Genomic DNA, 22335 nt, shown 5'->3' with positions numbered 1-22335 from the left:
TCTGGCGCCTGAGACGGGTACAGGAGCCCAGCTCCGCTGTGTGACCTTGTTCTGTTACTCTCCTCTCTCCTCTTACTACTCCTCTACTCTACTGACACTTCTGGCCCTCATTCTACCATCCCTCCATCTGGGCGGCCCTATTCCCCTCAGGTTGCCCAATGGGTGTTTGGTGGGTGTGGTGCAGAATGTAAATAAATAAATTTACCCGCAACCATGTTTCTCCCAGAATAAGACCTACTCTAAAAATAAGCCCTAGCGCTTTTTGAGAGGCAAAACAAAGTATGACAGTGCCTTATTTTTGGAAAAACATGACCCCAATACAATATGTTACGTCACAAGACCACTTTAGCAAACAACTTGTCTCTCTGAATATTGTAAAGCAAACCAGTAAGCAACAGGACTCGACTTATATGTACAGTATATTCTGTCTTTGGTGCTTGACCGTTGGCATATGGTATTTGGTGTTCGGTCTTTGGGTTCCTTCTGTAGACAAAATTCGGACTTCCACTGTCACTGGTTAAGATTCTTCTACTAGCAGTGGTTAGGTGTCTTTTATTAGAATTGGTTAGGGTTCATCTACTGGCCATGGTTAAGGTTCTTCTACTAGCACTGGATACATTAGACCCTCTCAGGGCTCTGACCATTCAAGAGCACTTCTACAGTCATGGTGACTATCAGCCCACTTTGCTGCTGTAGGACCATTCCGGTGCAGGTTTTGGCATTTTTAGGCTGGGGGGCCCAATAAGCATGGGTCTTCCCAGTCTGAGAATACCAGCCCCAAGCTGTCTGCTTTATTATGGCTGGGTATCAAAATTGGAGGTGGACCACATGCCGTTTTTCAAATTATTTCTTTAAATAATTTAAAAAAAACACATGTGATTGCTCTTCTTTTGATATACAGCCAAGATAAGCAAACGGCTGTGGGCTGCAACCTGTAGCTATATGCTTTTTCTCTGCTGGATATCATAATATGGGGGGACCCTATACCAATTTGTTTTTATTTATTTTTACACCAATTGAGATGCACACACAGCACCTCGAATTGGTTGCAGTCAGACACGCTGTCACACAGGGTGGGGATCGTTTGACTTCAATCAGAGACGCGGGGAATATTGGTGGACGGGGGAAGCAGTGCATATGTATGAGGTTAATGAGTGGCCTCCTGAAGTAGCATCAGAGCCTCCGTAAGTATAATGCACTTGCTCCAATCCCCTATCCCTTCTACCATCATTTTAAAGTGCCGTATTCTGGTCTCCATAGACTGATATGGGGAGCGGCGTCTGGTTAGATATCCAGGATCAATTCCAGGCCCGAACCATTTTTTTTTGTTTTTGTATTTTTTTAAACCCGGTTGTACCGCCGATCCTGGGTATCTACGAGTCTGCTCATCACTACTGGCCAGCAGATGGGGATTTTCTGAAATGGCCACCCTTGACTGTACTGGTATGCACATGGATGCTGCAACTATTTTTTTACATTTTTTCTCAGACCATTCGGTCTGAGGATAAAAGTGGACAAGTGCACTGCCTCATTGGATAACATTGGTCCAAGGGTGATCCAATATTTTGTCAGATTGCACTCGGATCGAAAATACGGTCATCTACACGAGCGAGCCCTTAGGGTGTGACACAACAGTTGTAAATTTGATTACCTGGTTAGGGGCCCACACAAAAGATTTACACCCCCCCCCAGCTCCGAGCCGAACCCCTAGCTATATCTCTGTCCAAACCTAAACCATATTGAGCATCTGTGGCGCAACCTCAAATGGAAGGTGGAAGAGCACAAGGTCTCCAACATCCACCAGCTCCGTGATGTCTTCATGAAGGATGGAAGAGGGTCCAGTGGCTCCTGTGAAGCTATTAATTTCAGTGTCATGCGGATTTTTCCCAATACATGTCACATGTACACATGGATTGCACACCAATGACACATAGATGACACACATGGATGGCCACACATGTGTGCTTTTTATGCGTGTGAAGGAGGTCTTAGATGCACATGTGCAATATTGAATTGGAGTCAAGAGCAATAAAATTGAAAATAAAGAAGTACCTATGAGATAAAATCTTTTTACAGAAATTCTTAAGTGGCCTATGGCCAATACACTGAAGACATATTTCTAATAGAACTCAAATGACAAACTTATTTCTGCTACTTCTGTATACAGGCAATGGCAATATGGAAGGCAGAACAATATTAGTGAATTTATTAATAAAATGTTGTATAATGAGTGCAGCTTGCAATGATCTGAGTAACATATATACACTATAATAAAACTACAAGTGCCCATTTAGATATTAAGATCTAATGCATGTGACTATTATCCATACTGTGCTTCCCAGTAAGTCTTCTGATTCCATCCAGTGTTAATTAGTTGTGTCTCTCCGTCTCTGAACAAATGAAGCGATCTAATGAAATGGATTACTTTCTGAAGATTAAAAAATAGAGAAAGAATCATCTAACTGGTCACAATCATTTCCACAGAATGATGCTATTATTAGAATGTGCATTTATTTCAATCCTTATTAATGATTTATTGAATATATGGGTGATTTACCTTCTTTTTTATATTTTAATTTCATTAGGGAACTGTCACAATACAACATATACCACCACGTAATGTCCTGGGGGGCCATTATAAAATATAATTTGAATCTAACATTTTTTATGTATCACAAATGAGCATGTAGAATGGCCATACTCCAACAGAACAAGCGGTTGGGCATCAGTTCCCTCAGTTTCTTCTACTTCTGGGGCAGGGACAGTGTGGATGGCCCATGGAATCCCAGCCAGCGGAGTCATCAAAAAGCAGAAGTGACTGCTGCAAAACATGGAGCTCAGACTGCTTACTGATTTGCAAGGGGGTGAGGTGTAAGACAGATGCCTATGGTTCAGAGGTGCCAACTCTGCGCTTTGAGCAGGGGACCAGGTGGAAGACAATGAGAAGGGACCAGAGGCACTCTCAGGCATCCAATCTAAAACTGCCTCAACATGTTCAGGCCTCACGATTCGCCAAGCAGTAGTCAGGCATATAAAATGACACAGAACGTTTTGTCGCCTGCGTGCACCAGAGGAAGATGTTTCATCTGGCATCTAGCAGATACAGACCAACCACGTCCTGTCCCTGCAGCAGCTAAACCACCACTACCAGCAGCACCATGGCCACATCCTTTATCTGATGCTCTCCTCATTTTTTTCCCCCTAAACAAAATACCAGTAGAGACAAGGCTGTGGTTCTTCAATCTTCGGCCTTTACAGAACCGTGGCACAGCATCCCCGTACATATACGGCCCGGGACCGAGTACCCCATAGCTCTGGGGCGTGACATACATATGTGACGTCCTGGACTAGTCAGGTCATCACAGGGTTCTGCACAATCTTTCTCTCCCCGTACAGGGCTCAACCCCCCCATGGTTCTGGGACCCTAACCTGCAGTACTGCCTCCACCAGCATTTACAAATCCTAGTTACACCTTGCACCACACCTGTCAGGCACACCAGTGGGCTGCTTAAGCTGGAATAGGGCAGTTCACCTAGGGGTCAGACAGAGTGGTGGGAGGGGGGGGAAGTCAGCGAGGGAGGAAGTGGAGCACAGAGCAGACCTGACAGGCAGAACAGAAGTAGCTCCCAGAGAGTGAGGAGCTGGGAGTAGCAGTTCCCTGAAGTTGAGTGGTAGCCCTCGAGCTGTGAGGAGCTCTGAGGAAGCTGGGAGTTAGAGCTCCCAGGGGAGAAGCAGACTAGGTCGCAGACGGTGGTCTGGACCTAGAGGAGTCAGACCCCCGGTCGCAGGGGATTGAGGCTAGGTGCCTGGTCCTATCACCGGTCTGGGACCGAAGGCACGTCGGGGTACACGGACCCTAGTCTGGGAGAAGCTTCAGGCGACCCGGCAGTTAACCTGCAGAGGACAGGGCCTTTATGGACTGTTCCCACGAAGCTCAGAGATCGGGGGCACTAGCGCAACGAGGGGGATAGGGCTTTCCTAGCAAGTGGCCCACTGAAATCCCAAGCGTGAGCTCCTGAGAGCAGGCTCCTTCACTTAGCCACAGTGGGGAGCGGGGCCCGGAAAAATTCAAGCTACCGGGCCACAATGGACAATCTAAATTGGTGCCAGGAAGCAGGTTACAGACCACCAGGCAGTGCTGAATGGGACGCGACCCAGACGAGCTCCCCCCAGAAGACAGCGGCAGTCAGAGACTTGGTTTACCCTGCTTCATTACTGAGTGAGTACCCAACTTACCCCTGCACTGCACCCCCACATCACCATCCAGCCTACCAGTGGAGGGTAACGTCACCTTGCTGCCTCACTCCATCACCCTGGGTACTCCCAACGGCAGCGGCGGTACTCCCAATTACCGCACACCACGGGTGGCGTCACGAAGTATACCAATCCCTTGTAAATAATCCCCTTTTCCGTTTGAGTGTGGCCCCTAGCCCCCGGGTCCGGAGACCCTCAAGCCACGAGTAATCATCACCCCCGGATCCGAGCGGTTTGATCCACTTCAGGGGGAGCACATATACACAAGGCGTTTAGAACACTGAATGGGGTGTCCCTGACCTGGTCAGGCACCACTGAGTACTGCACCCACGCTGGGTGAGTGCAAACAGGTAATCCCAAAGGCTGAGTAGGGTGTGTACACTCAGACACACTTTAACTAGGTCTCACACACACATTAGAGGGGACCCGTGGGCAGCCCCAGGAGGGGGCGTGGCCTCCACATCTCAGCTAGTGGTGCGGTGGAGAAGCTGGAAGAGAGTAGTTGCAGTGGCAGTCAGGAAGAGTAGCTGGAGGAAGCCAGTCTGAAGTGCAGACGTAGGAGAGCGAACACACTAGTCAGACCTTGCACGTGTAGTGGCTGCTGGCAGGGGAGTACATTTCCACACAGTCAGTCTGAAAGACACCTGAATATAGAGAGCAGTAAGGAGTTAAGTACGAGGACTCCTGGTAATGAAAGCACGCACGGGGAACAGGTCCCTAGAGCCAGACATCCATTTAGTGGTCTGCTAAATCCTGCAGGTGGTGGGACTAGAGGTTCCACACCAACCAACACAGAGCCCGAGCATCAGCAGCAATGAGGGGGCCCATAAGGATGCTTGAGCCTGAAGCTATCCACCTTGGTCCACGCTGCCAGCAAACGGGCCAGAAAGGGGAGAAAAGGCAGCTGCGACTTCCCTGGATGAATCCCACGGTACTTTAGGTCAGGGGTTGTCCGAAACAAGAAGTGCTAGGAAGGCGAGTCAGCAATCACCCCTACACCAGCCTGAAGGATACCTGGTTCTCTCTGGTTTATCTCAGTATCGCCCGGGTTACCTCACAAAACCAGCTGAATGTGCGTAAACAAGTTGAAAGACACTTTTGGACTGAGACTGAGTTTTTCTGCGACCTGTTTTTCTACACACATACATCCGAGCCCCTGGGGCCAGCCTCACTCTCGGGAGGCTATACACCAGACTGCAGACACCATCAACCCCAGATGTTCGTTAAACTGCAGTGGCGGTCACCCCTCATCCTGACCGCAAAACCGAGAGTGGTGTCACGACTCAGAAGTAAACAACCTGACTTACCTGTTGCCAGAAGGGTCCCTACAGAGAAGTCCCCGCAGTGTCCCACAGGCGACAGCTGCAGCGCTGTGGTGGGCGACTCATGTACATTAGGCATTTAGGGCATTGTGCACCAGGAGTTCATAGCACTGTGCACAAGGTGCTTAGGGCACTGTGCACCAGGCATTTAGGGTACAGTGCACCAAGCGTTTATGACACCTTAAAAAAAAATTATGGACACAGAGCATCAGCCTGTTAGGACACTCTAAAACAAGCTGACAATGGCAGCACACCCATAATCCAGCTTAATAAAGGCTGGGTCACATGATGTGCTGGGCAATCACAGCCATGCCAGTACTTGGCATGTCTGTGATAGGATCAGGAATGCCCACAGCCTTAAAGCTTGTTGATTCGCTGCACTGCAGCCTTTCAACAAGCTTTATTTGGCTGCCCTACCCAAACACTAACACAGACTTTCGTTTGGAAGTCCATGTTCAGGGTTCAGCACTGAACACTAGGTGTTTGGTACGAACCCCAAATGTTACCGATCGGGTTCGCTCACTCATGCCTACTATAGACCTATAAACTCTGCATAATTGTGTGTTTTGGTATTTGTGGGGTTTTTTCCATAGAGGCTTCTATGGGAGCTTGAAAAAAACACGTAACACAGTTGCATTTTTAATTGCAGAATCCCATTTTTGCACCACTAAAAACTGCTTCAAAGCTGCAGAAAGGGGAAAACATAAAAAAAACCATAACAAAAATTAAGCAATCAGAGCAAATTACTATTACGTATTTTGGTATGAACACCTACCGAAAAATGGTGTTTTTGCCCATGGAAGCATGGGGTAACACCAGTCCCTGCCCTGTGCGATCCAGAATCAGCTCCTGAGCCGGATCCATACACCTGCACCTTCCCTATGGGATAGAATTTCATCCTGCAGAGTGAAGGTGAAGGTCTCCTGTCCTTGTAAATTCCCCCCTACATTAGAAAGAAGACTAATGAAGACATTTAGATTAAGAAAGTTTCATCTTAATTCCATATTCTGTCCGCTTTTCTCACTGACTGCTCCTGAAGACTGAGGAGATAAAGGGGTTACCAAACCTGAACTAAGCATTGCATTGCGCTAGAGATTTATGTTATAAAGCCCTGGTCTAAGTCATTCCATCTGCTATGATGTGATATGAATCAAACTTTAGAGTGCTGTTTGGGGGATTGCTGGCCTGTTGTGATTAGATTTGAGAGATTCTGCTAATCCTGGCTAGGAACACTATATATTGCAGCTGGATTCCAGCCAAATACACATCTCTGCTATAATTTTCTGGATCTGTCTTTGGCAAACAACCCATTGAGGACAGACTAAGTTCAGGACAAGCCCATGGCTCCATTAAAGGGTCAGCACATCTGTGGACTTCCATCTGCCCCTGTTTCAGGTAGGTGTGGTGCACAGCTGTTCAGTAAACAATCATGTCCAAAACGATCGCTCATCCGGCACAAAATAAAATTGGCTGGAGAGTGTGGGATGAGCCGAGAAACACTGGACAGTTTTGTCATGGCTGAGCAGAGTTGAAATGTGAGATAGCTCTTACCAATTTCATCCGGACACCCCTGCGCCTGAAACTACTTACCTTCAGATAAACAGATAAATTGTCACTGAAACAGCAGGGACCTTTAACAGATCTACAAGAAGAGAGAATCTCATCTCTTTTTGCACTTGAGTGGTGGTCATACATTCTCAATACCAGGACTGGAAAAGCTATTTTGGTGTCTAGGCATATAAGGCCAATGGTGCCTCCGCAAGCAAAGTAGTAATGTAACAGGACCCTAAATCATCCTTCCTACCCCCCCGATGGGTCAGGTATCAAGCTCTGATGACCGCTTCCTCTAAAATTGTTACCTTTTTCATTAAAAAATGGCAGCAAAAGTAAATTTCACAGTTAGTAATAAGATTAATCAGAGCTTGCAGACCGTTTAAATTATACCAGGGACAAATAGCTATATTCATCCCTGACATCCTGTTTTATATGTCAAATGTAACGATAGTCGTGGAAACTAATACAGCTTAACTATAATGGTGTCACAAGGAGGTTTTTACAAGTGTACCGCACCAGCGTCAGCAGCCAAAACTACTCGGATCCGGATCCACGGTGGCTCGAGGGGTCTCTGGACCCGGGAGGGGTCACGCGGTCACTCGAAATAAAAGGAGGATATTTACAGGGGATTTTAGTGTTTAGAGTTCGTGACGCCACCCACGGTATGTGGTAAGGTGGAGTACCACCGCTGCTGTTGGGAGCGCTCGGTGGCGGTGGAATGGCAGCCAAGTGTTTAACACCTCCGTGGGTAGGGGGAGGATGCCCTGGGGCTCGTTGATCGTGAGAGGGGGATGCCGTTGGGGAGGAAAGGGTCACTGCGTACTCACTCAGTCCAATAACGCTGACACCGACAACTTGTAAACCGCAATTCTGAGCCCCGCTGCAGCAGGGAGGGAGCATTCATGGATCCCATGCCCGATGGTGTTGCTTGTTAGCCTGTGACCCTTTGCTTGGCACCTTCTTTACTGGTTGGCCCCTGTAGTATAGAACTAGTCGGGTCCCGCTCACCCGTATGGCTAACAGAGTGAGCTTGCTCTCAGGGTTCACGCTTGGGATTTTCTGGACTGTGTATTGGGAAAGTCCTATCCCCCTTGTTGCGCTAGTGCCCCGATTTTGGAGTGGGTGGAGAACGAATCTTAAAGACTTCGCCCTCGTCAGGTAAATTACCAGGACGCTTGAAGCTACTTCCCGGCCTAGGGTCCACGTACCCCGTCGTGCCCTGCCCCTGCCAGGAGATGGCTAAAGGCCGCTGGCTGCACTTCTCAGCAGTTCCGTGCCCCTTGACACGATCCCCTGTGACCGGGGTTCCAGCTCCTACCAGGCCTAGACCAACGTCTGCCACCTAGTACTAACACAGGGGTGGGCAATTAATTTTCCCATGGGGCCGCATGAGAAATTGGGATTGGTTTAGAGGGCCGGACTAATATAATTACCTCAGTTCTACCCAATATACTACATCACTACAACCCCTCCATATACTACACCTGTAATAAACTACACCACTACACCCCTATATACTATACCTGTATTATACTACACTCCCTCCATATACCTGTAATATACTACACCCCCATATACACCTGTATTATACTACACCACTATATAATACACCTCCGATATACTACATCATTACACCCCTATATACTACACCTGTAATATACTACATCACTACACCCCATATACTACACCTGTAATATACTACACCTCCATATAGCACACCTGTAATATACTACACCTCCATAGAGCACACCTGTAATATACACCTCCATATAGCACACCTGTAATATACTACACCTCCATATAGTACACCTGTAATATATTACACCTCCATATAGCACACCTGTAATATACTACACCTCCATATAGCACACCTGTAATATACTACACCTCCATATAGCACACCTGTAATATACTACATCACTATACCCCCATATACTACACCACTATATACACCTCCATATAGCACACCTGTAATATACTACACCTCCATATAGTACACCTGTAATATATTACACCTCCATATAGCACACCTGTAATATACTACACCTCCATATAGCACACCTGTAATATACTACACCTCCATATAGCACACCTGTAATATACTACACCTCCATATAGCACACCTGTAATATACTACATCACTATACCCCCATATACTACACCACTATATACACCTCCATATAGCACACCTGTAATATACTACACCCCCATATGTCACACACCCTGCTTCCCATACAGCCTGCACCCTCATATCACACACACTACACCCCATACAGCCTGCACCCCCATATAACACACACTACACCCCCATATGTCACACACCCTGCCCACATATCTCACCCTGCCTGTACCCCAACTTACCCCTCTCAAACACTCTGCACCGCTTCACATCCTTCTGTCAGTCTGCAGCCCTCATATGTCACTCACCCTGCAGCCCCCCTCCCCCTCATGTCCCCTCTTTTCTTATTACCAGTCATCATGTGTCCACATCTCCTTCAGGATTCAGTATCTTGCTTTCTGCCCGGCATCCTGTGTCTCCTCCCACACAGTCACATGGGCGTGACATCATCGCAGGTCCTGGAAGATGAATTATTCCATCTGCTGTGCTGCTTCTTCTCCTGCACTGACTGTGCGGACCTGCACAGGATCTCTCCCTACACGGCACGCTGCAGCCCGGCTCCACTGCACCGGCTGAAGACGGGCGGGCCGGTCACAGAGAGCAGGCGGGCCGGATGTGGCCCGCGGGCCGCCCCTTGCCCAGGTCTGTACTAACAGGTAGCCCAGCTCCTGACCTCTCCACTCGATAGTCTCCACTCAACTGCCTACTTCCTGACACTCCTGACCCTCCCCAACCAACCCCCCAAGTGGGCGGCCCTATTCCCTTCAAGCTGCCCATTGGTGTGTCTGGTGGGTGTGGTGCAGAGTGTTTCTAGGATTTTAATTAGCTTGTTCTTAGCAACACCAAAGGCCAGGGAACCATAACCAAGGAGGAGACGGACATCATGTAGAAGGGCAGATTTGCACAATATCCTGTGATGACCTGATAGGCCAGGGCGTCAGACAAGCATCGCCGACTGTCATGGCAGCGTTAGGATCTGTGAAAACTAAAGATTTTGGCACTCTGCCCTCTAACCTTTCAGGGAGACTCTGGCGTTGACCCACAGACTTGTAGTTCATGGTCAGGCTAGCGAAAGTTAAGCTCTGCTGGGCTGCTTGTTAATCTTTTTTTGTTCACATGCTATGGAAGAGCCAGACACACTCACTCCCTTCCTATATACTGTATGCTGGCTGGACACTTCTATTCGTTCCAGCTATAGTTTATCTATACTGGTCTGGAGAGGTGGTTTGATCCAGACTTACTGGTGGTTGCTGTGCATTATCGCTGTGAGTGTTTATGGTGTTAACCCTTGTTGTCCTTTTGTTGCTGCCTTACTTCTCTATAGCTTCTCCTTGGTTTCTTACCGTTTGCGCCTGTGAGTTTGTAGTGTGTCTGAGTTTTGTTTTTTCTCAGTCTGACTATATCTGTGTTGCCATCACACTCCTGCCTCTTCCTTCCCAGGGAGGTGGGGGGGGGGGGACAGATTAGCTCTGGTCAGGAGAATATCCAGGCATGGTACTCAGGCATCTTCACTATTACTGGTAAGCCTGAGGTTAGGAATAACCCAGATTTCTCTAATGTGAGGGACAGTATAGGAGACCTCTGTCCCTCACTATCTTACAGTCACATTGTGGCCAGTTGGGGCTGTTTGGTTTCAAGAAAGGTGTCCAGCATTTTTTGGATATCTCAATGGAAACCAACGGAAATAGAATCCATTATAGTTAAAGGGATCCGTCTGATAGTGTTTGCATTCGTCATGGGCCAAAAACAGCTTGTGACAAAACTGATGGTGGCTCTGGTGCTGTATTTATTAAATGATGATAGTTCTGGTTAAGTATTGAACATTAAATATGAATATAACAGAACCATCATCACTATAGAAATACTTTACCAGAACTACATGAGTATGCCCCAGAGAAACCATCAATATAAGAATACAGCACTAGAGTCCCTGTAGGAGGGTGAACTGTGCCCTGCAACCCCCCTGAAGACACCATGGTTAAAGGGAACCAATCACCAGGATTTTCGTATATAACCTAAAGCCAGTGCTATACTGGTACTATCAGGCTGATTCTTTACATACATTTAGTAGTCTGCTCGGATGTATAGGTTTTGAAATCCTAGAAAGTAAAGTTTATAAAATCATCAGCTTCTTGAATGACAGCAGCTGAGGATGAGAAAATAGCTGGGGGGGAATATTATAGTTATCCCCTGCCCCTGTTAGAATTAGCATAAGTATTATACAATAATACAGGACCTTTGCTGAGGTCACACTTATGTGACCAGAAGGGGCGGAGCCTCAGCCAACAAAGCATACCACAAACAACATTTTTCTGTTGGCTGAGGCCCCGCCCCTTCTGGTCACATTAGTGTGAGCTCAGCACAGGTCCTGCAAGTGAAAAATTTAATCTATTGTATAATACTTATGCTAATTCTATTGGGGGAGATAACTACCTATGAATACACCCAGCTATTATCTGATCCTCAGGTGCTGTCAATCAAGAAGGTGATGATTTTATAAACTTTACTTTCTTGCATTGCAAAACCTATACATCCGAGCTGACCACTAAAGGTATGTATAGTATCAGCATGATAGTGCCAGTATAGCACTCGCTTTAGGTTATATATAAAAATCCTGGTGATTGATCCCCTTTAATCTGTTAAATACATATTTATGTATGTGAAATGTTTACATTTGTGTGCCCTTGGGTGTACTGTTCTTCAGCCACTGTTCTTCACTGCTCCCTGGACCAAGATGCCATGATGACTTTTCAAACTCATAGCTCATCTGTGCAGATTTTCTTCTTCTCCAGATTTCTGTAGCACACCCCAACACAATGCCCTGAAAAATAAAAGTGTTACTATAATGCTCTATACATAAAATGTTCTGTCCATAATATGCCCTAAATAAGTCTCTTATTGTATATGACCTTGCATGTTAATATAATATGTATTGCACAAATTACGACTTTTTCTACAAGTAAATAACACAGGTATGCAAAATTTAGGTTTATGAAATGTATTTCAAATCCAATGACTGATTCTTATGTTTTCTTATAATATCGTTTTACAAAAAGACTTCTATTTTTCAACATCATGTATGGATTTTGCAGAAGTTATACAAGGAAAATCAACATCTGGGTAAAGAGAAATCAAGGAACACTGACAAAGCAAATATGAAGCGACAGATTTGGAAAGGTGATCTTGTTGAGGTATTTTATATTACCAGGCAAAATGTGATGTCCATGAATGGCATACTAGAAGATGATAAAGCAAACCGTATGTCACAAAGAGAGGATCGTATGAGTTCATCAATGAGTGGTGTAGATAAGGTTCTTGCCTCACAAATTAAAAAGAAGAAAATAAATACATAAAAGAGGAGGCATACAAGATGAAACATTATAAAGAAATCGCCAAAATGAACAAGACAGTCATAGTAGAACACTCGTCTCCATCATAAAGTCATGAAGAGGACAAATTTTCTGCACCACCAGTGAAAAAATATTGTGCAGGTCGTAGATTAAAACCTCTTGATCACACACTCACGGCTACATGGGATCGAGAACAACTCTCCATTCGACAAGCAAGTCCTTCATTTATTGAAACTGCAAAAAGCCTTGGTCACGATATTTCATGCATGTCCATATGTCTATCTACCGTTTTCCGAGCTCGGGTGATTAACAGAAGATAAATGGCTGAGAACATGGAAAAGTCACTGTTTAAAAATTGTCCTCATTTAGTCTTACATTGGGATAGTAAATTGTTGCCCTTGGTTGCCTGTGGGAGTGTCTGAACTCTAGAAGATAGAGTTGCTGTTCTTGTAACTGGAAAAGATTTTGAGCATTTGCTTGGCGTACCTGTTGCCCAGAAAGGTACTGGTGAGCTAGTAGCTAAAGTTGTTATTCAGGAGGTGGACCGATTTGCGATACGTGACCGTATCATTGGTATATCTTTTGATACAACTGCATCTAATACAGAAATGATCCAAGGAGCATGTATCAGAATTGAAACTGAATTTGGGCGACCACTGTTGTGGTTGTCTTGCCGCCACTACACCCACCAATTAATCTTGAAAGGAGTGTTTGGTAAGTGTTATAACATACCATCAAGTGGTCCTGACATCCAGATTTTCCGAAGGTTCCAAAATCAGTGGAATTCAGTTGATAAGAAGTTCTATTCCACGATGTTAGATGAAGAAAATCCCATTCAAAATTTTCTAGAAGAACAATGTATGAAAATGGTGGACTACCTCCTCAATCTCTTGAAAGATGGTAGTCATCCAAAAGAAGATTACAAAGAGCTATTACATCTATCACTTCTATATCTTGGAGGTTGGGATGAAAACGATTTTGAATTTAAGGTTCCAGGGGCTCTGAATGAAGCAATTTGGATGGTAAAAGCCATATATGTACTCAAAATTGTGCTATTAACTAAACAATTGTATATTTCTAATACCGAATTGAAAGGAATAAGAAAAGTAGCACATTTTGTCTGTCTAATATATGTCCACTTTTGGTACGAGGCAGTTGTAAGTCAATAGGCTCCAAAGAATGATTTGGATATGCTACAGCTTTTGCAATATTATCCACATAAAGATGTCAGAGAAAGTGCCCTCACAGTGGCTAAGAGACACCCTTGGTATCTGTCAGAAACTAACATTGGATTGGCATTTTTGGATGAACGTATCAGTCAGGCTGAGAAGGATAAGATGTTTGAAAATTTAAGAATGAAACCTGCAAAGAAAAAGGAATTGAAACGGTTGGAAGGTAAACACCTAGTTTTTGAGGGAAAAAACATCAGCGATTTTCTTACAAGTAAAACAAAGACATCCTTTGAATTGTTTTGGATCCACGACGTAGAAGAATATTGCAGTGATACACTAAGAAGCTCCATCAATGCTCTTAAGGTGGTGAATGACACCGCGGAAAGGGGCATTGCTCTGATAAAGAAGTTTAATAATTCAATCAGAGATGAACAACAGAAACAGTTCCTGTTAAGAGTTGTCGAGTATAGAAAAGCCGTCACCAAGCGAACAAAAGAAGGAGTTGCATCTTTCACAGCACATTAGTGTAAATCATTTAAGACGTATGATACTGCCTATTAATGTTACTATTTATTGTCACTATTAGGCCCGTTTCACATATCAGTGAAAAACACAGACGTTCTTCCCTGACGTGTAAAACACAGACATGTCCCTCCGTGTGCCGTGATTCACGGCACACGTGGGTTGTCTAAGTGCAATCCGGGCTCCGTTCTCCGTGGTCCGTGATTGCACATAGAGATTAACTCACCTGTGCCCGCTCCCGCTCTCCATGGTGCTGAACGCTCCCGCGGTGCAGCATCCAGCCGGCGCTGACCTCCGCAGCAGCTGCTTCCGGGTTGGCTGTGTCGTGCATTCATGAATATGCACAACAGTAATGAGCCGGCTCAGAAGCAGCAAGCAGAACAGGCTGCACAGAGCGTCGCTGAAGCTGGGTGAGTAAAAATGATTTTTATTTTATATGCACGTTTTTTTCTGGCACGTGTTTCACGGATCACACCACTGCGTGGTCCGTGGGACATCAGTGATGCCAGAAAAAAATTGACATGTCTCCATGCCGCAATCACGGACACGCGGGTACGCCGCACGGAGACAAGGTCAGTGAAAAATCACTGATGTGTGAGCAGACCCATTGATTATAATAGGTCTGCGTATGTCAGTGATTCTAGTATGTAGAAAAAAAAGCACAAACGTACCAGAAATCACTAACGTGTGAAACAGGCCTTATTCTAAGTTTTTAATTGCTTGAATTTCTAATAAAAAATACTTAACACTGAAAATCTGTTTTTTTGTGTACTTTTATTAAACTGATAAAAGTGTGCAACCTCTAAATATTGTGCATCGTCTTGAAATTTGGCATATAATTTTTCAAATTTTTCACTCTTTGTTTCATTGCAGCCATTTGGTAAATTCAAAAAAGTTCATTTTTTTTCTCATTAATGTACACTCTGTACCCCATCTTGACAGTAAAAACAGAAATGTAGAAATGTTTGCAAATGTATTAAACACGAAAAACTGAAATATCACATGGTCATAAGTATTCAGACCCTTTGTTCAGTATTGAACAGAAACACCCTTTTGAGCTAGTACAGCCATTACTGTTGTCTTCTTGGGAATGAAGCAACAAGTTTTTCACACCTGGATTTGGGGATCCTCTGCCATTCTTCCTTGCAGATCCTCTCCAGTCTCGTCAGGTTGAATGGTTAACGTTGGTGGACAGCCATTTTCAGTTCTTTCCAGAGATGCTCAATTGGGTTTAGGTCAGGGCTCTGGCTGGGCCAGTCAAGAATGGTCACAGAGTTGTTCTGAAGCCAATCCTTTCTTATTTTAGCCCCTTGTGTATATACAGTGTGTATGGAAAGTATTCAGACCCCTTTAAGTTTTTCACTCTTTGTTTCATTGCAGCCATTTCGTAAATTAAAAAAAGTTCATTTTTTTCTCATTAATATAAACTCTGCACCCCATCTTCATCATCAAAAAACCCAGAAATGTTAGCAATTTTTTTAAAAAAAGAGAAACTGAAATATCACATGGTCATAAGTATACAGACCCTTTGTTCAGTATTGAGTAAAAGCACCCTCTTTTGAGCTATTACAGCCATGAGGCTTCTTGTGAATGATGCAACAAATTTTCACACCTGGATTTGGGGATCCTCTGCCATTCTTCCTTGCAGATCCTCTCCAGTTCCGTCAGGTTGGATGGTGAACGTTGATGGACAGCCATTTTCAGTTCTTTCCAGAGATGCTCAATTGGGTTTAGGTGAGGACTAGTGTTGAGCCACCCCCCTAGTGTTCGAGTTTGGTTCGGTTCGTCGAACAGCGGCTCAGTCTGGTGAACGTTCGGCGAACTTTCAACGAACACCTTCAAACCCCATTGAAAACAATGGGAGGCAAACACAAACACATACAAACACATAGAAAACATCTTCTAAGGTGTCCAAAAGGTGAAAAACAACTCACAAGACACCACAAACACATGGAAAGTGACAAGTACATATACTCATGTGAAAACAAAAGAGCTGGACAAGTAAAAGGAGGAGGAGACACAGATATAGGCATGTCATGCCCTTCTAAAATCATGTAAAACACAGCAAGGTTACTCCAAGCGGAGTCTCCCTTTTTTCCAAAAATTGGGCCACACACACACCAACCCCTTCAGAAACCCATTCAAAAATCCAAAAGCCTTTACTCTCCCCAAGGATGACACAGGGGTAGTAAAGTCCTTGCTGATCAATGACTTGTTCATCTTGGAACATTTTTAAAAAAACAAAAAGGGGACTCCAACCAGAGTCTCCTTTTTTCAAAAAATTGGGCCACAGACACCACTTAAGTGGCATCACTTGTCCCTCAGTTGCAAACCTGACTTGTTGATTTCCATGAAGCACAATCCAAATCCACAAGCCTTTACTCTCCCCAGGATGACACAGGGGTAGGAAAGTCCTTGCTGATCAATGACTTGTTCATCTTGGAACATTTTTAAAAAAAAAATAAAAGGGGACTCCAACCAGAGTCTCCCTTTTTTCATAAAATTGGGCCACAGACACCACTTAAGTGACATCACTTTTCCCACAGTTGCAAACTTGACATGTTGATTTGCATGACGCACATTCAAAAATCCACAAGCCTTTACTCTCCCCAGGATGACACAGGGGTAGAAAAGTCCTTGCGGATCCATGACTTGTTCATCTTGATGAACGTTAGTCTGTCCATATTGTCACTGGACAGACGCGTGCGCTTATCTGTCAGCACACACCCAGCAGCACCGAAGACACGTTCCGAGAGAACGCTGGCTGTGGGACATGACAAGATCTCCAAGGCGTAAGTGGCGAGCTCAGGCCATTTTTCCAGATTGGAAGCCCAAAATGAGCAAGGCTCCAGTTGCAGAGTCATGGCATCTATATTCACTTGGAGATACTCCTGTATCAACCTCTCCAGCCGTTGACTATGTGTCAGACTTCTTTGTCTCTTGTGGCCTTGCAAAGGATGGTCTAAAAAAATCATGAAACGATTCCATAAAATTGCTGTTACCACCAGATACGGTGTTGCTGGTACGGTTTGAGTGATGATGACTCGACAGTCCCATGATTGGCAATTTACAACTGTGAGATTCACTCTGTGCACCACTGGTGTTTAATGGAAAAGCCGAGCTAAGATTGCATAACAGCTTCTGCTGATACTCCTGCATACGTGCGTCCCTTAATATGGCTGTAATTATTTAGCAAAATTTTGACTTGTACTGGGGATCTAAGAGTGTGGCAACCCAGTAGTCAGCATTACTTCTAATTCGGACAATCCGAGGGTCATGTTGTAGGTAGTGCAGCAAGAAGGCGCTCATGTGTCTTGCGCAGCCATGTGGACCAAGTCCACGCTGTGTTTGTGTCGGCGAGGTGATAAGCATGCTTCCTTAATCTGACTTCTCCCCTCAACCTCGAACAACCGAAATGTGATCAAGGTCTCCCTCATCTGCTGAGTCTTCTATGCCCATCGCCAGTTCGTCCTCCATATCTTCCTGGGCTCCTGCACCTTCCTCAACAGTTTGGCTGCTACCATGCGCCCTTGTTAATCCCTCTCCCCCACTGTCCCATGCCTGCCGCCTTGGTGATGCTGAACGTCTGGACCTTGTAGATCTTGGTATACCTTCCGCATATGAATCCTCCTGTACTTCCTCCCCTTCCTCTTGTCCCACCACCTGACTCTGAATAAAGTTTAGAGTGTGCTCCAGCATGTAAATGACTGGAATTGTCATGCTGATAATGGCATTGTCAGCGCTAAACATCTTCGTCACCATGTCGAAACTGTGCAGAAGGGTGCATAGGTCCTTGATCTGAGACCACTCCATCAGCGTGATCTGCCCCACCTCTGCATATCGTTGGCCCAGGCTATACATCATAACGTATTGCACCAGAGCTCTGCGGTGCTGCCACAGTCGCTGCAACATGTGGAGAGTCGAATTCCAGCGTGTTGACACATCGCATTTCAGGTGGTGAACTGGCAGGCCGAAAGACTTTTGGAGCGATGCAAGTCGGTCAGGTGCGCCGTTTGAACGGCGGAAGTGAGCAGATAGTGATCGTGCCCTGTTCAGAAGCCCATCTAGGCCGGGATAGTGTGTTAAAAATTGCTGGACAACAAGGTTCAACACGTGAGCCATACAAGGCACATGTGTCACCTTGACCCGGCAAGGGGCCGCACCCAGGTTTGCAGCATTGTCGCATACGGCCTTCCCTGGCTGCAGGTTGAGTGGAGACAACCATTTACGAAACTCGGTCTCCAGAGCTGACCACATCTCCTCAGCTGTGTGACTCTTATTTCCAAGACATTTCAACGTAAAGACCGCCTGATGCTGTTGAGCTCTGCTGCCAGCATAGTAAGGATGTGTGCAGGATTCCTTGTGCGCAGTTACAATGCGGGTGGCCTGACCAGAGAGGCTTTGGGCGGAGGTGGAGGATCCAGATGAGGTTGAGGAGGCAGAAGCAGTGGAGGAACTTCTACATACAGAGGATTGACGCACAACTTGTGGGGACGGCAAGACTTGTACAGCAGACCCTTCTCCATCTCTCATCATAGTTACCCAGTGACCAGTCAGCATCATGTAATGCCCTTGTCCATGCTTACTGGTCCAAGTATTGGTGATGAAATGCACCCTGTCACACACAGAGTTTCTCAAGGAAGTGGTGATGTTGTGTGCGACATGCTGGTGTAGCGCAGGCACACCTTTCTTGGAGAAGTAGTGGTGACTGGGCATCTGGTACTGGGGCACTGCGACGGACATAAGGTCTCGAAAATCCTCTGTGTCCACTAGGCGGAAAGGCAGCATTTCTGTAGCCAACAGCTTGCAGAGGGTGAAAGTCAACCTCTTAAGCGGGCTTTACACGAGGCGATAGATTGTGCGATATGTCGTTGGGGTCACGGTTTTCGTAACGCACATCCGGCATACCGCACGACGTCGTCTCGTGTGACACCTCCTAGTGACGCAGTAACGCTCACAAATCGTGAGTCGTGTACTTGTCGCTATGTTTCATAAAATTGTTTAATTAAAATGGCGGAGGTTGTTCATCATTGACGTGGCATCACACGTTGCTCCGTGTGACACCACGGGAACGATGAACAGCAGTTTTACCTGCCTCCCGCGGCACCCAACGGCTTAATGGAAGGAAGGAGGTGGGCGGGATATTTACATCCCGCTCATCTCCGCCCCTCCGCTTCTATTGGCCACCTGCCGTGTGACGTCGCTGTGACGCCGAACGTCCCGCCCACTCCAGGAAGTGGACGTTCGTCGCCCACAGCGAGGTCGTCCGGAAGGTAAGTATGTGTGACGGGGGGTAAACGAGTTTGTGCGCCATGGGCAACTAATTGCCCGTGATGCAAAACCGACGGGGGCAGGTACGATCAATTGTGCTATCGCACAATCTATCGTCTCATGTAAAGCAGGCTTTAGCTTTTGTCATGGCTAGGAGGAAATGGTCTTTTACTTGTCCACATCTGAGGGACCGAGGGCTGGCTGCTGTGCTGAGACGGCGTTGAATAGGGTGTCCCTGGAAAACTGCTGGTCCGTGAGGAAAGTGCAGGCGAAGACATAATGTTGCCTTCATCCAAAGTTGGTGCTCTTGATATCTGAGAGAGCTCAACACCAGCAGCTGTTTCCACTTCCAAAACAACTGACGACCTGCCAATCAAACTGCCTGTTGCAGTTAAAGAGGTGGAAGGTCTGCGTCTCAAAGCATGTGAGACTGCTGTCCCCACAGTCATAGAGGATGAAGAGCGCGCGGATGTACTTGAAGGGGCAGACGGTGGTTGGCCCACTCTGCTAGGCTGCATTGTAGCACACTGAGCTTCCCACTGGGACTTATGCTTCATATCCATGTGACGGTTCATGGACAAAGTAGTCAAACTAGTCAGGTTTTGGCCTCTACTTAGAGATTGCCGACAAATCTTACAGATGACATGAGTTGGGAGATCCTTTGCGATGTCAAAAAAGGACCAGGCTAGGCAAGGATTAGAGCCCATGCGACCTGCAGAGCCACCCCGACTTGTGCTCAGAGACAGAGTTAGGGCTGAGGATGCAGTTGTTGACGTGCTTCCAGTACTCCGTCTATGTCCAGGAAGGCGCAAGCTAACCTCGTCGTCAGTCGCATCCTCCTCCACCGCCTCTGCTGACCTCATTGAGAGCCTGACTCTGGGTTGACAGTAAGTGGGATCTACAACCTCCTTATCACCCTGTGTGTTTGCACTCCCCTCGTCCTCAGAGCTAACCTCTTCCTGCCCTGACCGAATAGTTAAGTTGTCATTCCAATCAGGTATCTGAGTCTCATCGTCATCAGCATGTTTCTCATTGTCTCCACCAAGAGGAGTTACAGTTTGGGAATGAGGGTTTACATTATGCTCAGAAACTGCTTCATCAGGGCCTGAATCTGACTCACAAAGCTTGTGGCCATCACTGCAGATCATTTCCTGGTCTGGACTCACTGTAGCTTTGGAGCAGACCTCTGATTCCCAGGCTATAGTGTGACTAAACAGCTCTGCAGACTCAACCATCTCTGTTACCCCATACTCTGCAGGGCCGGTGGAGACTTGAGAGCTGTTAGAAAGCAAGTGTGATTGGGGTGACAACTCAGAGGACTGGAGTCTTTGGGATGTTGAAGTTGAGGTAGAGGAGAGGCCACTTGATGGAGCACTTGAGATCCATTCAAGCATGTACTTTTTTTGTGCATCATCTACCTTTGGTAAAGTTGGTCGGTTACGTAAAAAAGGGAGCACATCAGATTGTCCACGGAAAGTAGTAGACATCTTACTTTTGCTGGAAGATGGCCTTTCTTCAGCAGATGTTACTGTTGCTTTACCACCTACCGCACGGACACAAACTTTTTTTCCCTTTCCAACACGCCTGTTCCCCTTTCCACCAGCATCTGTCCTTTTGACACTCATTTTGTTTGTGACCAAATTGGACACTTAAAATGTCGTAGCAAAAATGGAGAGGTGGTGTAGATTGCAGAGGTGGTCTAGCTTTATTGACAGCTGAAGAAGTAACACTGACTATCACAGACAATGAAACTATGGCCCTAAAACTGGCAGCACTTTTTGCAATTAAAATTGCGTAGCAAAAATGGACAGGTGGTGTACAATGCAGAGGTGGTATAGCTAAATTGTCAGCAGAGGAACCCTCACGTAATATCCCTGACAATGAAACTATGGCCCTAAAACTGGCAGCACTTTTTGCAATTAAAATTGCATAGCAAAAATGGACAGGTGGGGTACAATGCAGAGGTGGTATAGCAAAATTGTCAGCAGAGGAACCCTCAAGTAATATCTCTGACAATGAAACTATGGCCTTAAAACTGGCAGCACTTTTTGCAATTAAAATTGCGTAGCACAAATGGACAGGTGGGGTACAATGCACAGGTGGTGTAGCTTGCTTGTCAGCAGAGGAACCCTCACTTTATATCCATGACAATGAAACTATGCCCCAAGCAATTGCCTGAGCTGATTTAGCCAGACGCTGTGATAAACCCCTGCACAGCGCTGACACAGATATGCCTAGAAAAAATTGCTATGAAGTGCTGTAATATAGCCCTGAAGAGGGCTGAAATTACAAGTAGTCCCTAATCCCTAAACCGATGTGTAGATTGCACTGTATAAATCTATAGCGCACACATCAGCAGCAGCAGCGGGAGCAGTGACTGTCACACACCCGCAGCAGAGAGATAATTGTACCGCCCCGCGGCCTCGGCTGCGGCTGCCGAGCCGCTCGGATCCGGGTTCGCGTGTCGGTGGCTCGAGCGCCTCCGGACCCGGGGGTCACGTCGCTCTGGAAGGATGTAGTGGTGGTGCATGCAGGGGTTTGGGGTGGTTGTTTGGTAAAGTTCGTGACGCCACCCATGGGTTGTGGTGATCGTAGGATGGACACCACCGCTGCCGTTGACTAGGCCTCCCGGTGACGGTGTTTTGCAGCTTGGTGTTAACCCCTCCGTGGGCAGGTGCGATGGTCCCGGGGGCCCGTACGGGGAGGGATACAGGCCAGGGTGCAGGGCACAGGGTCGCGGTGCAGCGCAGTGCGGTGCCTGACAGCACTGG

Source organism: Anomaloglossus baeobatrachus, chromosome 7 (genome assembly GCF_048569485.1).
Source record: "Anomaloglossus baeobatrachus isolate aAnoBae1 chromosome 7, aAnoBae1.hap1, whole genome shotgun sequence".
Lineage (NCBI taxonomy): Eukaryota > Metazoa > Chordata > Amphibia > Anura > Aromobatidae > Anomaloglossus > Anomaloglossus baeobatrachus.
This window is presented reverse-complemented; position numbering follows the sequence as displayed.